Genomic DNA, 16,895 nt, shown 5'->3' with positions numbered 1-16,895 from the left:
AATACGCAAAACGGTTCACATAAAAATGATTTAACATCGTCAGCCGAATTCCAATTGCATGCGAATGAAGTCGCGACGATTGTTTTTAAGTCGAATTCGGCACGTTCGTCGAGATCGTTGTACCTATTGCAGTGTTTTACGACTCGGTATAATATTGATATTTTTTAAGTCGTCTACGGCATTGATATTATAAACATATCAGTCGGTATAAAATTCTACGGGCTTATTTGCTATTCCTACTATACCTGCGATGGCTGCAGCAGCGGTATATTATGTAGTTCATTTCCCGTTGAAAACACGAGGTATGACGGTTTCCACGAGGTGTTTTCATTGTTGTATTTTGTATCATGTGCTATGAAATAAAATTACGTACAATATATAACGGACGCGTCGAAATAAATCGATCGAAATCACAAAGTTTGATGGTATATTAATGATTGCCGCGATGTTAAACTGTTATAGACTGTTATAATGACGAAAACTGTTATAGACAGAACGTGATAGTTAAACAACAAAGCATCAAACCAACCGTGATGTTTATTACATACTTATAACACAATTATTATAATATACAATGTATACGTGTTGAACGACAATCATACTCACCCTCGCTTTTCCTTTAATAATATTAATTTAATTAAATACTGATTTTTTTTATTTTCAATTATACTTAAAGGTCATATTCTACGATTCTTGAGATCTTTATTTACTAGTAAAATAGTGTCGTGTCGATATGAACTTTTGATTTAAATAAGAACCCTTATCCTTCTTTTACTCTAAATTATTAGTGCATAGAATTTTTTTTAATATTGATGTATTTAATTTAGAATTCAAATGAGTATAGTTCTTCAGTTATTTTAATATGTTTATACTAAGGAAAATATCTATTATTTGTTATATTAAGACTATTTTACGAATTATTAATATTGTTAGATTAGTTTCCAATAATTAAAATGTTTAAATCACCATAATATATTCTAAACCAATTATCATGAACCTATAGCTATCCTTAAGGCACATACAGATTAAATAACTCAAAAATTACTCGTTCAAATTTTAGTTATGAATCTCCACGTGGCACTTCTTAAGTAGCAAAAAATAAAAAAATAATATAAAGAATTCGAAAATGTTAAATAACTGGATAATATTAAAGAAAAAGATTAATAAACCACTTTAAATATTATATTAGTCAATATATAGATAGTAGAGACCGAATAAGACACCTATAAAACCAATCAAATCATTTCTTCGACTATAATATTATTAAATTAACTCGTCGTCTTAAAATAGTATACACTATGATATATTATCATTTTCGTTTCGAACGTCCTAACCATTGGTATTGACTTCAACATGACATATTTTCAATCTGTTCCATCGAAAACATACGCGTTACAAAATGGATAAAAGCATAATAATATATAACAATAATAGAGTATAATAATATCATTTATTGTATATTATTGTTATACATTTGTTTATAATAAGATATAGGTACGACGAGTGTTAAATATTCCATGGTCACGGTAATAACAGGTACAAAGAAAATTTCGATCTGTATTAAATATAGATTTCGTCAAAATAAATATAATTTAATACTATATTATTACATTATATTGAGATGTCGATCCCTTCGCAGTGACGCGAAAACCAGTTGTGTGTATATGTATCACAAAACGGGCTATGGAATAATTTGTATTAAATAATTTGTTCAAATATTTACCTATGTAACTTTTTGTTTTAAATGTTTTAAATTTCAAAATTTTCAGCACTTTATAGTAGAGGTGAGACTGACAAACAGGTGAGGTGAGCTGAGGACAATGGCCATAATTTATTTAGCCCAAGTTTATCAGACTAATCAAGACTTTACTTTATTAAATTTATAATTATTTTTATAATATTTTCCTTAAATAATATAATTATTTGGTTTATTTTTATTTCAATTATTTTCTTCGACGTTCTACAAAATTTAAATTTACAATCATTCAAAAGCATAGCGATGCAATGCTAGAAATATCATTAAAACGTGTTTTTTTTTTAAAGAATTTTTTAAACATGTGAACTTTAAAATTATTTGTAAAAAAATGTTATCATCTTAATATTTAAAAATTTATTTTGATAGAATAAAATAATATTTATAACATAAAACGTACTGCACCTTTGTGTGTATCTCTATACGCTTGTCTCGATGGATACTATAAACATGTCTGAATAATACTAAATCATGTACGAATTCGGTCAGTTTGTCAAAAACAACGATCATTATAATATTATACCTAATTAAATATAGTATAATATTATTATTGTTTAATAATTTGAAAATACGTGATAATATAATATTATATTATTATAATATATGGCACTGACGTTTTAACATATCATTGCAGGGCCCCCAGTAGAGGTCGGAGTCACCATGTATGTTCTCAGTATAAGCTCCGTGTCCGAAGTACTAATGGTACAAATATGACGATAATAATATAATATAATAATAATATATATATACTGTTACTTTTTTTTAAATGTTTCGTGTTTTTTTGATAGTAATATTGACAATAATATTGTACGAACGACACAATATTATTATAATTTAATATGCATTATACTATGATGTTTTTGATGAGTGTTTTCTACATATTATATAATTATTATGCGCATACATTATAATATTAACTATACCAATAATATAATATTATATTTCGATGAATTTCGGTTTTTACATATTGTCTCGGACTATGTCATACCGATTTCGTCCGTTATCATGCGTGCCTATGATAATATAATATTATATTGGTATGATGATATTATATATCGATGCTTTTTTTCGCTTCATCGTTTGAGAATCCTAAACGAAAACGACTTTTTCCATATTATTATACCTACACCACAGACAACGCGTATACTTTCGTTATCGGTATACTCACTGTTATTTTTGATGTTTCGTACTGTTGCTAAGTGTTCGTGTTGTATTGTACATCGAAAAAACGATCACACACAATTAATAACAATAATAAATTATGATAACAATAAGCGATGCGTTTCAGAATGGGACTAAATGACGTTCCCTGCATGCAAGTCCGTTGCTTTGCCAACCGGGTGCCACTCCCTATTACACATAACATATTAACGACGTTTTCGTTATATATCGCTTATGAAATTATTATTATTATACGTTGTTTTATTGTGGTAAAAATACATATATATATATATATTTATTATTTTAGCGGCGCATGACCGGAAGAGCTAACCGCAGTCCATCGGACACGGCCGTGCAGCAGCTAAAATAATAATAACATTGTGCGACGACGGGATATAATATGACGACTGTGCACGGTTCACATAAACTCAAATTATTTTGTAACATATAGAACAATATTCTTCTTTCTACATATGACTCCAGTATAATATTCGATTCGTGCCCTCTATATATTATACTATGTATATAATATCTCGAACAACGGCGATACTGTGCATCGCGGGCAGAATATTATATTATTATATATATATATATAGGATGCTTTTCTTTTTCCGTGCGTGTACCGCGATTGCGAACGGTTTTTTTTAGTTTTAACTACCCGCATATCCTTCTCCAACTGACCTTGCTGCGTTTTATTTGCTTTTGTTGTTGTTGTTGTTGTTGTATTGTTATTATTTCTATATACCCGGGCTTACGTCATATTTTATGAGTTAAAACGTGCGAAAGTACGACATGGTTTTTAGTTTCACTTTCGTAAGCGCCATCGTATTGTGTAGGTATTATATATTATTGTTCGGTGTGCTGAGAATTTCAACAATCATCCGAATGACGCGATTTTTACGAATCTATTCTCTAGAGGTTGGTAGTACCTGCGGGATTTTATTTTCGGTTTTTTCACTCGTTCCATAATTTATTGCGGTTCTTCAAGTCACGTGTTTTACCCTGAGACTTCTCATTCGTCTCGGCTAATAAAGCTAGTTCGGAATTACAGCTGATTCTATTATATAATAACCTTAAAAAAATGTATTGTACTGCTTATTGATTGGCATTGTTTCATTTCCACCGCCGCTTGACATTACAATAATAAAATACACCGAACGCTGTTAACGGGTTGCTGGGGATTCACCAAGTGTGCTCACACCTGTTTTTAATTTAATAATGATTTTTTTTCAAATTTGTGATATTTCTAATTCGATATTTGAACCCGTAGTAGTTTTTGAGCTATTTAACTTTAAGTAGATACGGATATTATGTCCATAATAGTGGGCTTGGAAGGTATGGGGACTGTGATTATTTGAAAATGTTAGTAATTTACATTAATATATCAGCATTTTATATTTTATAAAAATCGCCTGACCAATAAATACATACTAGGTCCCATATTACATAATATATTTTCTATTGAAAACCAATATTCTTTTTATATACATTTTAATAAAACTAAAAACATCAACTACAAATTTTTATTAAAATAAATTATCAAAAAAATCATCTGCTTATTAATAATCTACAGTAAAAACAGTGATTCTCATTTGAAAAAAAAAATAATTAGTATATGGGCATATGGCATTTGGCGACAGAAAACTTCAAATTAAGTACAAATTTAAATAATTTAATATTATATATAATATTATGGTCCTCGAGTACACTTGGGAATTTTAAAAACCATAATTTGAATAAATTTACCGTCAAAGGAAAAATGAGGGCGAGTGCGTATCCCCAATCGCCCTATAAAGGTTTAGAGTAAACGTCAGAGTGTAATTAAATCATTCATCCCGGAAGTGTCCGCGATCCATCGTAGTTCAAAATCTACGAGCGAGTGTATAAAAATCAACATGATTGGACAACGTACTTGTAATCGTATAGCGGGCGAAAAATTGTTTGCATATTTTATTTTTTATTTTTGCTTTCTCCGCCCTTGCCCTTATACTGCCATACAGTCCAATTTTTTTTCAAGTAGCTTGTATACAACGAAAACGTACTGTAAAACGTTCGCAATCGCGTTTCGCCAGTCGAATGTAACATGCGCGTTCAATGTTTACAAAACGAGTAAAATATATTATATTATATAGTGTACGATATTTACAACGACACGCGTGTAATATTCTATACTCCATATTTCCAGTTCCTTGTTGTAGACGACGCGATATTTGATACTTATGTTATTTACACACATATATATATATATATACAGTTACTATTTCGCAGGTAGGTATATATATATATATATATATACAGTATATTGTATATTGTGTGTACGATATATTATTATTGTTATAAAATAAGTGACTATTCGCTTCGTGAGTTCTGAATTGAATTCGAATACCGTTTCCCATTACTATAATATTATTTATATTTTTATATATTGTGTATTACAGTATAGAAAGGGGTTTTTTTTTTTTTTTAACAGTACTGAGCAATATCTTATCCGCATATTGTATATTTTATTATGATCCCTTCGCCAGGCACACGTCATGCATATATAATTGTCAAACGCCATACGTCAATCGAATATATTATATGATAAATATCACCAGGAAACCACACCCTGTATAATATACATAATTTTATGTATACAACTTATATATACAGTAGATTCTTATTATGTCGAACGTCGCTATCTCGAACTACGTTGAAATCTCCTTGAATTACTATTAAATACTATAGCGTTTTGCTCTCGATAACTCGAAATAAAATTAATCGTTTTTCGTTATCTCGAATACACAAATAATATTTTTATTACGGTAAGAACAAAAAATAATTAGCGCATTCAGTATAGTGATTGTGATTTCACGCGTTGGTAGTCAATAATTATAATAATTCATAATATACAATATAGTGAAATGGAAAATAAGCATAAATTAAATGTCCTTAAAATTAATTTTTGCATTCTTACATAACAAAAATGATATTAAACAAACTGTAATGACAGATTTTTTTTAAAAAAATGTATTTATTCATTATTGTAGTTTATTGATATGTATGTAGTATTAGTACTTTAAGTATTTAAATTATGCATTTTAAACATTCATATTATTTACTATTTTTTTTTTTAACTTTTTTAAGAATTTTAATAAAACTCGATGTATCGAAATGTTTGATATCTCAAACTTTTTCCTGTTCTTCTTGAGATTCGACATAACGGGAATCTACTGTATTTATATAAAATGTGTTACCGTTAAAATATGAAACTAAGTATAATTATAGTTATTTTATACCTACATAGACCACGGTTAGGAATATTCATTTTAAAGTATATACATCGTTAACTAGCTGCAGAAGATTAAATATAAAATATAAAACGTAGAATTGTGGAATACTTACCTACTATTTATTGTTACAAGATTGATTTTGGTGACATTTTGAATTACACAACTCTTGAGTATAAAATTATCGTGGACGTGAATAGAAGCAAGAATTTCCATACATCATACGTTCGTTACAATATGTGTAGTATCGACTATCAATCCGTACTGCCAAGTGTAGAAGTACTTTCTGGATGTGTTTATTAATTTTATTATTAAATAAAATCATATTATATTCAATCGCCGGACCTGTTAACAAAACCAACTATTTTATACGTTTCAGAAATTAAATTGTATTCTAATCACATCCAATTTTCGCTAAATAACTAAATAATCGCGATAGGTTTATACAACTTGAAGTTCAAGTATGATAAATAATATTATAATATAGTTTTTCGTCTTTATTTGGTTAGTGAATAATTAATAAGTATCTAGATATTTCATGAAAAGAACATCATCTCATACTTTAACGCTAACATAATATTATATGTATATTATATATACAGCTGGTGCGTATAGTAGGTGGTTTTTGTATGCCGCGTACGAACCAATAAATATAATATATAGATAGACACAGATAAACTACGTCAACACGGTCTGTAGAATGACTTTTGGAGACGGCAGAAAACCATATTATATTGCATCCCGAATGACGGCAATAATCGTATTCTTACGTTTAAATTCGATTCCCTGTAGATACGAAGTAGTAACGAATACATCAGTTTAAAAATGTATGCTGTGGCGTTTCTGCACGGTATCGAAGTGGCGTTCAACTGCTGCAGGTAATGCATATAACACATCGTACGTACATTTCGAAAATGACTACAGGATTTCGTGATTTACGGCAATCGGTCTTTTATTTTTTTGTTTCCAAACAGACTTACATGACAACTTGAACAGTTTTATTCGCCACCGCTGCACATTTTCCACTTTGAGTTTATAATACTGTATTCTGTCTGAAATTTGTACATCGCGGTTACGTTAGACTCGCCTATATACGATATTGTTTAAAATATTATCAATAAAACCAGAAAGCATCAACTCCGCCTAATGGTTGAAGTGGGGAAAAAATTGTCCGGTAGGCAACAACTATACTAAAAATTATGAGCGCCCCATATCATATATTTAATACATAACATATTCAAATCATAAATATATATATTTTTTAAATAACTATATATTTTGAAAAATACATAATACGAAATACTCGTATTTACATTCTATGAAATCTGTTTCGTAGTGTTTAAAAATTCGTAATTAAACTTTTATATTACTTACATAATTATTTGGTTCTATAATATTATTAACTATCTCTATAACATACACAACTATTAAATAAAAATACATAATTTGAAAGATATCTAGTAAAAATAATTATATTCCAAAACTATATTACAATACTTTTTAAATGTACAAATTATTGATGGAACAGACACAGTGAAACACTCGGTGTATATAATATTACGCATGTTATAATATATCATGACGAACCAAAATGTCATCATAAACAATTTCGACGATTTATTATAATATTATTATCTACCATACGTGCATGTTGCTATTATCAGATCATTGAAAAAACAGGTTTTTTACAATATTCGAAAAATTACAACATTAAATGGTACAATATTATTAAATATTTTATACAGGTACTAGCAATTCGATGCCCAAGAAAATGAATAATCAAATCATTGACGGGTTTAAAATTTCGTGAATTTATATCGTACCTATTTTTATAACAACTTGAGCTCAAATGTATAATAATATGTGACACATATTATGTTTTAGGTATAGTTTTAAAAAAATTGACTTGTACCAAATACGTTTCAAAAAGTTCTGAATAAAATTAGATAAACTTTTTATTATATATTATTTTTTAAATTATTTCTTTGTAATTAATACATATTCTTACATAATATTTAAATTGAATCATTAATTATAAATATTTTGATTATAACACGGCTGTCACTAATTGTTATGTACTTGATTATTATCCATATAGTTTAATCTGAGTTCGTGCAACAAATAATAATCGTAAAACCAAAATTTGGTATAATAACTACGAATAAACTATTTATATGGTAATAAATAGTTTTAAGCGTAAGTTTGATTTTTTTTTAATCTGGTGTTGATGGGCAATATTATATTTTTAATTATTTAATAATTATTATAAAAATACTGTTCGTGCATTATTTTCTATTTTTAAAACGAATAAATGACTCAAAATTTTTCAGTAAGGTTCATTCGCCCACTTATTTTATTCTTTTTATTTCACAATAAGCAATTTCGTAAAACTTTATACATCACATTTTTGGATATTTTACTATGATTGACGGAATATAAATTTAAAATACTACGAACCACTTTATTAACATTTTTTACTGCGCACTACATTTAACTTACAGTTGACATTATATTATACATATATTATACGTATTATATTAAATAAGTAGTAAATATGAACGGTGATGTTAGTAGTAGGAAATGTCTGTCTTTTTAAAATTTCATAATCATTTTAATATTATTTATACATATTAATATAATATTATCACATAGTGAATACTATTAATTATATACTATGTATATTTTAAAACTCAGGATATAATTCCTGTATACCAGATATGTACGTTGCGCTTAAGATCTATTTTAAAATCGAAAAATTTTAAAAATATTGAAAACTTAATATTATCATGATAAGTATGGATAGAATTACCGCGTCGTTGTATAGTAGTACAGTAGATATAATAATAATATATTCATCGCGTTCGTGTTAATAGGAGAGTGTCCTGGTTGGTCCGGCGTTCGTTTGCATTTTGAGTATACCCCTAAACGTGTTATTACCTACATACCTATTATTATTTCAGATGGTACCGCGAGCGTGTGTCACCCTGCCTATAATAATATTATTGATACACCTAATATTATAGGAACCTATTATAATATTCTATATATTATTACACCGTTGTGTTTTCGCGGCCAAAGGTAATTCGAAATTCGGAGCTTTAGTATAATATGTATATAGAGGATCTTCTAAATTTTGTTTGACAAAAATATAGTTGCAACCGCATAAGAACACAATATCTAATAATGATTTCCACTACATTTTGTCACGTGAAATTTGGTAGTTCTCGTATATATATTGTATAACAACCGTTGTCTGCAGGCAACGTGTGAATGTTGTAAGACGCGTTAGTAGAAAATCATAAAATTAATTGAAATATTATATTACAATCACTAAACGCCGAATAATCAAACCGATTGCGATTGTTTCTTTATACTTGACAGTTGTTTTTTTCAATACCCAGTAATTATATACCTACGAACATAATAATTTGATTTGCTCAATGCATCACGAGGACTCGTATTACAAATATAAAGATGATAATAATAAACTGTAAAGGTATATCATGATTATTTTTCACAGTGAGCGTCGAATTTCGAATATTCCTTTATAATACATGTCACATGCGCTGAAAACAAACGGTAACAGACCGTTTAAAGGAGTAAAATGTGTGCAATATTATACTTTGGTGAAGTAGTGAAACAATATACATGATATTACGATATTATTGTTTTTGGTGTTTTCGATGTTGGTTTTTATTATATTACCTATATATTATATAATTTTGTATTTTGATTTGGTTTTTCTACGTTCCCTTAAATCCTTATTATATAATATATTATATATAAATGGTATAATACTTGTTATTCAAAATTGAATGTCCGTCAGCAGTAAAATGTGTATATATATATATATATATTATATAATATGTATATGGAGTATACACCTAACGAAATGGCAATACACATAAATAAAACGGAAAAACAAAAAGTCCGAATGCATAATTAATGACTAGGATTATATATCAACATATACATATTACATAATATATACATATATTATATACATACATGTACAGAGTGATCCGTTTAACTGGTTACACTGATTTCCCAAGTCATGTTTTATGTTTATTATTATTATTATTATTATTTAGTATGAAAAATATTTTAAAATACTTTGTATTTTCACTATTACAATGATTACGAAAATATTTAATTTATACTTTGATAAAACAAATAAAATAAATACGATAAATTATTTTTAAAAACAATCCATAAGTGTGTTTTAATTTTATAATCGAGAGCGCAATACTTTTCCAAAAATATAAAATGTATATCGAATATTCGACACATTTTTTTCTTTTCAATAATTATTAGAGTTTGTAGTTTAAATGAAATGAAATAAATAGTTTTTATAAAATAATTTTTAGTATACAATAACCATATTATGTCACGTTTAAAACGGGTTCGTTCCTTATTTGAGCATCATTATGTCCCCCTGTTATAACAAACATTGAACAGGACGCTTTTTAGTAGATAGTTCTGTTTTAATTCCATTATCTCCACATTATTATACATTATATGGGTATGCGAGTAAAAGAAAACTCTGTAAGCTAAAAAAATTACAAAACAGTGTATTTTTTTCTATTTTGCATTAGAATATTGAAACTAAATTTAATATAGTTATGACTTATAACAAACCGTTTTTGTGTTGTAACAACCATACAATTATTTCCAAAATAGTATTAAAATTAATACCAAAATCATTATACAATTTTTTTAAGGGTTTTTTTTAGAGTTGGGCCGAAATTGTTTGACCTGGATTTGGTCGATCCGCTGTAATATAAGATTCACTTCACGTAAAAATACAAAAATTCTTTCAAAAATACAAATTGTTGACTTGGAAATTTAGTGCCTCCGGTTAAATAGTTCACCAGGCAGTGTATAATATACATATTATATAAATGTCGTTTGTGTGTGTATGTGTGTGTGGTGTATAATTTCGATTAGCCACGCGCAAAGGCTGTGGAATAATACTATACGGCCGATTAAGTTTGAATACAAAATATACGACGGCGGTGTTGTCGCGTGGGAGGCGTTTTGCATGTTTTGCTCGGCTAGACGCGGGTGGCATCGGAAGGGTTGGCCGGTAAACGAGCTCGATTCATATTTTGATTTATTTATTTATCGTCATTTTTTCAGTATATTTTTTCTCTCGCCCCTCCCGAGCATACTCGGACCACCCGGCGTCGTTTCCGGGCGCCACAGATAAGTCTCACCGCTTTAACCCAGGCACATAATATAATTGGTCATCCCCCGGAAATAACAGTGTATAATATATTATAATATACCTACACCATGCTGCGCTATATAATTATTATACTCGAACATACATAATATATATGTTATTATTTTAAACAAAGTTTACGCTCAACGACCTTTATTGTCGTCCGCCGCATTGCGTTATCACGGGAGCGGGCCAATAAAGTATACCGCAAAATGTAAAGAGAGGTGGAGAAAAGGGCAAACGTTATTATTATATTTTTTTTCGGAAAACCTTCCAAAAACTGTTTCCTTTTTTTCGGCAAAGGTCACGTCCGTTTCAGCATTTGAATTTCAATGAGTTCATTCGGCTTGCGCACCGGTGGCAGATCCCACCTGCAACACGAAATTCGGCTGAATTATATTATATTATTTTTTCATCCATTCTATACAAATAATAATAGAAGTAGTAATGTAAATATCAAATTATAAAAATATTATTGTCTGTGACGAGCAATGAAACAGTCAATCGAGGTCATGACATTATACATTCACAGCGTATCTACATAGTTGTGGATACAAACTAATTAGGTACCTACAGAATAACATAATATTGTTATGTTTTGCGGGTAAAAAAATAATACGATTCTTAGCAGTATCTTACTTACGTTGTCATAAAAAATGATAGTATTTATGTATATAATTTTAGTTCATAGTGCTTTTATCTTATAAAAAATTCAGGAAATATTTCGTTTTGCCAATAAAAGACATAATATTATATCATAAATTAGAAGCAGGCGCGTAGCCAGTACTCACATGTGGGACGGGTTTTACAATTTTTTTTCCTTTACGTATATATTAATAAGCACATAATATTTTAATAGATCACCATGTATATAAATCAATATCGATGTCGCTCCCGTTAGGTATATCATATTATTAATTAAAACCAAACAATAATATAAGTATATAAGTATATATGTACCTATAGTTAATTACATGTTATTTGATTATTGGTAACAAATATTTTTCACAAATTTTAAAATATTGTGTCTACTTAGATTACGTGATTTTTTCAGCTATACAAGTATGATGTAAAATACCAAAACGTTAACATTCATGGCATTTTAGTAAAACTTTAAATAGTAAAATCTATTTTAGTTATTTCATTTTTCGAAACATATTAATTTTAAAGACTCAAATTGTTGACAAATATTCAATATAAATTTAATAATTTTCGATTATATATTTTTTATTTTATTAAATCAAAACTGAATATAAATCTATAAGATAACGCTTGAAATTAGGAAACAATTTTTTTTAACTTTATAGCCAATGAAAAACAGTGATTTATTCGAAAATAATATTATAGTTATGAATTGGTTTAAAACTTAAACGAAATTCTATACGATGGTATACAATATACATTGTAAGAGAATATTTGATAACTGAAATACTGCAATGTTGATCTGAACTGTAGTGATACAAAAATAAAAACGTACTATGGTGAGGTACATTTACTTGCAGGCAATACCTGTAATTATATAACATGATGGCAACATATCATTTAATCGTAAGCCAAAAAGTAAAACGAAAACGTTGTTAGAGTTAAAACAGAGGCCGTAAGGTTTTCAACGCCCACGAACCCTTTCAATAACCCCTCCCACCTGGCTACGTGAATGCATATTACAATTATTATAGACTGGTGAAAATGCAGATACTAATTATAGCAATCAACGGCGAAATACTTATGTTTCCCTCTGTATACATACTTTATTAAACGTTTTCACACCATTTAGCTTTCATTATAATAATATATTGTACTATGGATGTTCCGTGCTAGCCGACAAATGGTGCATGGTCAATTAAAATTGCATGTTCAACGCATGTTAGATAGATTGCACGACACGCAACGTTTGAATATCACTGTACTTAATGAGAGAAATAAATGGGCATTTTACCAAACGCACTTACGCAAGTCCTTGGCGTGCAATTTTGGATTTAGACTTGCTAGTTGCATGTATATAAATTTTAATTTTATATTTTTACGAACAATAATAATATACCTAGTCTACGTTAAAATTCATATTTAATTACTACGTGTAAATTATTTTAACATAGTGTAGTACACTTCGAGTAAATCATTACAATTTCATTATAAAATTAAAACTTTTTTTATCATCAAAATGCAATACAAACATAACATAGTTACCTAATCGTAATACTAACATTAATACGTCGAGTATTTGAAATCAATTTATCAACCGTTTTATTAGTTGTTTTATGATAATATTTCAAAAACGTTTAATCGCAAATAATAATATTATATTATTACAAAACAAAGGTTTGATTTGACTCAAATGCGGTTTAAAATTATAATTATTAATTTCTTTTCGATTATTTTTCCTCAGGGCGGATTTAGATATGTATGGTGGCACCAAATAAATAAACAGTGCCTGCAATTAGCCACGTTTTTATTATTAAATGAAATTTAATATTTTCAACTTGCTACTTATTTAATTAACTTACCTAAATTATAAAAACATTCAAATTAATGTCACTTAATTAATAATATAAAATAGGTAAATAAAGTCATATAAATACAAATTAAATACATATTCTATATTTTTTGGTTAAATTATTGCAAAACCACAAATATCCCGGGTCTACAATTCACTCAGATACCTCTAAATCCGGCCCTGCAGAGTAAAAAGTTCCGCGAAAGATTTGAAATACTCGACTTATTATTGTACTTGGTTAATCGGTGCAATAAAACTAATCGTTTTTGTTGTTTTTTTCCCCACATCGAAAATATAGGACTTCACATTAGATTTCTACTTCAGACAATTCTGGACCGATCCCCGATTGGCGTTCACCAAGCGGCAGGGTGTCGAGACCCTGTCCGTGGGATCGGAGTTCATAAAAAACATCTGGGTGCCCGACACGTTCTTCGTCAACGAGAAACAGTCATACTTCCACATTGCGACCACCAGCAACGAATTCATCCGGATACACCATTCAGGGAGCATAACGCGGAGTATTCGGTAAATGTTATTAGATTATTATTTTATATTAAATATAGAAAAATATGGATACGGGACAAGCAAAAAAAAAAACAACAACAAAGTTAAAAATGCATAACGTTAACGGAAGATGTCATGTTGTCATGTATACTCCGTGACGTATTTATGAGGAATAGATTTCCTCCATTGCCCTTTTTTTTTTTAGACCAGATATAAGAATTACAGTTTTTATTGTTATAAAATGACTTACACGCAAAATAACTGAAGTTAAAATATTTCAACTGCGCTAAAAAATTATTTTATCTCTCCTCCTCAAAAAAAATCCTATAATATAATTTCAACTGCGCTAAAAAATTATTTTATCTCTCCTCCTCAAAAAAAATCCTATAATATACGCTTATGTGTATGGGGACAAACGATATATTCTAGTCTATAGGCGCAATCACACATGGGAATCGTCGTTGAACTCTTATTAAGATAAATATACTTACCTACATCACAATAAATATTGTGATTTCCAATTTCCCGATTGCAAAAAACAGAAACCGTGGGTATTATTGTATACAAAGTTACATAAATTATCGTTTTCACGCCGTCATAAATAATAATATGCATTATAGTATGGTGGGTTACTTTGAAAGTTATTATCTATATCATATATTATTGATATATATTACAATATTCAGTACCTATATATTATATTTATTGGGATGGTCCTCATTGTACTTAGATAACTTTTTTGTTTATGTTACTTCGATATCGTGTTTTCCTTAATGTTTGAAGCGATAATATCATATATTTCGTATGAAAGATTATATAACACGACGTGGAACGGTAGATACAGCGGGTACCAATGAATATTTTTTGTTTGAAGGCTAAAACATTTTGTTTTCCGGTGAAATTTCAAAATGTCTTCTTCTATTAAATGTTCATAAAGTGGTACGAATATTTTTATTACAGATTTATAATATACAACAACTATACCACAAAATGCATATTATCATTAAAAATTAGATAATATTTGTTTACAAAACTGAAAAACTATATTGGATTACCCACAAATCACAATTTTCCAAATACCATGTATTTTTAATCAATATATATTTATGTGTATCTGCGTGCAATTTCGACGTATATTATTAACATAGTCCACAAGGCTTAAGATTTATTTTAAGGAGGTTATGTAAAGGGGGGCCCAAGCGTGCTCGTTATAAACAAACATTTCTGTGCAACTATACGCGAGTACAGCAGGTTGTCCATGATGTCTAAAATAGGTGCGTACCTATAACATTTCGGTTATAAACGATTTTATAAAATATACAATAATAATTGTATCGACCTATATAATGTTGTACTTGCCGCTCGTAAAATAACCTCCATCGCAGCGCATCGCCTGTAGAAAAACGTACAAGCCATCATACGCGTTTATATAATATTATTATACGTATTACACGAAACGGTTTCGTGCGTATTGGCAAGACGATGATCGAATTATAAATACGTATATATATACTCGGAATCGAACATGTATAATATATGATACCTACCCGATAGCTATATATAGTGTTGTTCATATATCGTATAATATAATATTACTATAACATACAGTCCCAGATGAGCGCGAAAATACGATATGTCATGGATATGTGACGTAACTAATGAATTTTAATGGTAATTTAATACTATAATTGTCACGACGCTCGTTTGAACTCCTATATCTGTATATCTAATAATATAATGATTATAACAATACCTATATGTATGACGTTTTCAATGTTGTGTACAGTTTGACGATCACCGCGTCGTGTCCCATGAACCTGCAGTACTTCCCGATGGACCGACAGCTGTGTCACATCGAAATCGAGAGCTGTAAGTGTCTATGTGTATCAACGTTATACGACGCATATTTTATTATAATATTATATTTTATTGATCGATCGTTATCGTACGATAATGACGGCGAAAAAAATCTATCTGTAAATTTTTTTTTGTTAATTTCGGTGTCCTTCTACCCAGCAGACAGCACTAAGCCACGTGCCCGAGGAGAGAAGGACCAGGCACATTGCACCTATATATCTCAAACATATTATACAAAAAATAAATAAAATTACGCTACATAAAAATATATATTATTATCAACGAATTTTTGCCATTTAACCATCACAGCGAATATGATTTTTTATTACATTTTTCTCCGACGTTTTATAATAATATATACAACGCGCACGCATTACAATATGAGCTACATATATTTATATGTTTTGTTTTTTACTAAATCATCAATACAGGAATATCAATTAAACGTAAGAGACACTCATTATTTTAGAAAACGCGCATGGTTATTTACACAATTTTAAGTCGTTAAAAAATAACATTTTTGGAAAAAAAATAATATTTTCGAATAACTACGTTAATAGTTTTTTGAAATAATGAGTCTTTTACGTTGAACGGATCACCGGTATGATATAATAACTTTTATTAAATCCGCAC

The 16,895-nt window shown here is 28.9% G+C and overlaps 1 pseudogene; it reads left to right on the top strand.

Annotated features, from left to right (window-relative positions):
• LOC132923181 (gamma-aminobutyric acid receptor subunit beta-like) overlaps nucleotides 1-16,895 on the top strand; it is a 62,140-nt pseudogene that overhangs the window by 34,549 nt on the left and 10,696 nt on the right.

Source organism: Rhopalosiphum padi, chromosome 2, assembly GCF_020882245.1.
Source record: "Rhopalosiphum padi isolate XX-2018 chromosome 2, ASM2088224v1, whole genome shotgun sequence".
In the NCBI taxonomy this organism is placed as follows: domain Eukaryota; kingdom Metazoa; phylum Arthropoda; class Insecta; order Hemiptera; family Aphididae; genus Rhopalosiphum; species Rhopalosiphum padi.
The sequence above is the reverse complement of the archived record's forward strand: the minus strand, read 5'-3'. Positions and strand labels throughout refer to the sequence as shown.